The sequence below is a fragment of the Prenolepis imparis genome, unplaced genomic scaffold, assembly GCF_030444845.1.
Source record: "Prenolepis imparis isolate NDT839.2.m4 unplaced genomic scaffold, iyPreImpa1.0 SCAF_758, whole genome shotgun sequence".
Taxonomy (NCBI): domain Eukaryota; kingdom Metazoa; phylum Arthropoda; class Insecta; order Hymenoptera; family Formicidae; genus Prenolepis; species Prenolepis imparis.
The window spans coordinates 5,001-7,500 of NW_028141916.1; the positions used below are offsets into that span (position 1 = coordinate 5,001).

General features: G+C 58.2%; 1 non-coding gene across 1 annotated transcript in view; it reads right to left on the reverse strand.

Moving 5' to 3' along the window:
- Positions 1-59, reverse strand: part of LOC145948843 (small subunit ribosomal RNA) — a 1,921-nt gene extending 1,862 nt beyond the window's left edge. The window contains exon 1 of the ribosomal RNA XR_014427487.1: positions 1-59. This exon is cut by the window's left edge and continues 1,862 nt beyond it. This is a non-coding gene — a ribosomal RNA (small subunit ribosomal RNA).
- Positions 60-2,500: the final 2,441 nt, after the last annotated feature.

Sequence of the window (2,500 nt, forward strand, 5' to 3'; positions counted from 1 at the left end):
GACATGCATGGCTTAATCTTTGAGACAAGCATATGACTACTGGCAGGATCAACCAGGGAGCTTCGTGTTCGGTTACTCGCAAGGAGTAACTCGCGAGCGAGCCCGAGAGACTCGTCGCTAGCTCTCTTGAGCGCGCGTCCGGTGGCCCGGTGTTAATCGGGCACCGACGCGACACGCTCGTGTGCCGTTTCATTGCCGCCGGTCTTGCTTAGCCGGTCGGCGACACTGTGTGTGCGTTGCGTAAAGTATACGCGAGAGAACGACAAGGTTCGCTAAGAACTGCCTGCCTTCTCTCTCCTCTTAATTATCCTTGTTATATCTCTGTTGATATATTATTATCATCGACTTTTCTTTTCTTATACAAAAGATCATATACTCATTCTCATTCTCCCAAAATGTTAAAATGCTCGGGTCTCGAAAGACCCGCGCGATTTACCCTGACGCTAGATCGACGGTGCCGATGCTTAGACGTCGAGGACAAATTCTGTCTGGTTCGTACGTTCAAGAACGACCAGTAAAAATCTTTCGCTACGGCGTACAAAGCGAGCGGGAAGAGCGTTTCTTGCCCTTCCGCCAACTCGTATCCGTGGAGTAAACGTTCGGTAAGCGCGACGATTCCACTGCTGCGTTCAAAACGAGAGGGAATCGCGCGGCCAACACACTAGATGCGTGCGCGCCACATAAGAGCCATTCGGTCTTGCGACACCGACTCGTGGCAATGCTGTGATCGTATAAACAAGTGTGTATATTTTACCCGCGTTCAGCGGCGAACGAGTGGAGCGCGTATCGCAATCTCCGCCGCCAAGGAGAATTACGACACGACGACGACAACGAGTCGTAACGTCTTTGCGAGACAACAAGTCTCTTCCAAGAAGACTTGCCCCGTGTACTGCTCGATTATTATTCGTGGTTTCCTTCTTTCCCTTTTAATGTAAAGTTAGAGTACGCACGAAACGTTCGAGACGCGCCGAACGCGACGTACTTCTGCCACTAGTCGTGACTGAAAAGTACGTATCTCGACTCGTCCGACTCGCCCGACTCGCTCGACTCGTTCGTAACGCCGAGCGCGACGTATCTCTTATAGTACCCAACCGGCCGGCCGGGCGGTCGGCGACGCACGGTCCTACGCACGGACGTATACGAGCGCGAGCGTCAAATGGACGGCGCAATCGAGACATTACGTCGCGGCAGTCTCGGTCGCCGGCGGTACCTCCGGCCGCGGGCGGCACCTCCGATCGCCGGCGGTACCTCCGGTCACCGGCGGTACCTCCGGTCACCGGCGGCACCTCCGACGCCGGCGGTACCTCCGGTCGCCGGCGGCACCTCCGGTCGTCGGCGGTACCTCCGATCACCGTCGGCGGCACCTCCGGACCGTCGAGAATTTATTCAGAGTCCTACGGCCGTAGGTCGTCAACTCCGAAACATTTACGGGCGAACAGCGCCGAAACGGCAAGAGATACGGGAAAAAACGTTTCGGACGAACGTGTCATCGCTCTCGGAGTATCGTCAGACCGCGTAGACATATTTTCTAGAAATGTCGAATTTCTCGAAATACCGGCTTCGAAACGCGGTCCTCGGGCCGTGTCGAAAGATTCGACGGCGCGGGTACGAGGCTCGCACAAAATTGTGAAACTCTCGCGTGAAGCGATCTCTCGCATCACTCGCCGTTAGTGGCGTGAATGCGCGTTGCGTTACACGGGCGGCACCTCCGACCGCCAGAGGTAATTTCGAACGCCGGCGGTACCTCCGGACGCCGGCGGTACCTCCAATCGCCGGCGGCACCTCCGGACGCCGGCGGTACCTCCGGTCACCGGCGGCACCTCCGACGCCGGCGGCACCTCCGGTCACCGGCGGTACCTCCGGACGCCGGCGGTACCTCCAATCGCCGGCGGCACCTCCGGACGCCGGCGGTACCTCCGGACGTCGGCGGCACCTCCGGACGGTCGAGAATTTATTCAGAGTCCTACGGCCGTAGGTCGTCAACTCCGAAACATTTACGGGCGAACAGCGCCGAAACGGCAAGAGATACGGGAAAAAACGTTTCGGACGAACGTGTCATCGCTCTCGGAGTATCGTCAGACCGCGTAGACATATTTTCTAGAAATGTCGAATTTCTCGAACTACCGGCTTCGAAACGCGGTCCTCGGGCCGTGTCGAAAGATTCGACGGCGCGGGTACGAGGCTCGCATAAAATTGTGAAACTCTCGCGTGAAGCGATCTCTCGCATCACTCGCCGTTAGAGGCGTGAATGCGCGTTGCGTTACACGGGCGGCACTTCCGACCGCCAGCGGTAATTTCGATCGCCGGCGGTATCTCCGAACGCCGGCGGTACCTCCGGACGCCGGCGGTACCTCCAATCGCCGGCGGCACCTCCGGACGCCGGCGGTACCTCCGGACGTCGGCGGCACCTCCGGACGGTCGAGAATTTATCCAGAGTCCTACGGCCGCCGGCGTCACCTCCGAAACATTTACCGTCTAACAGCGTCGACACGGCTAGAGA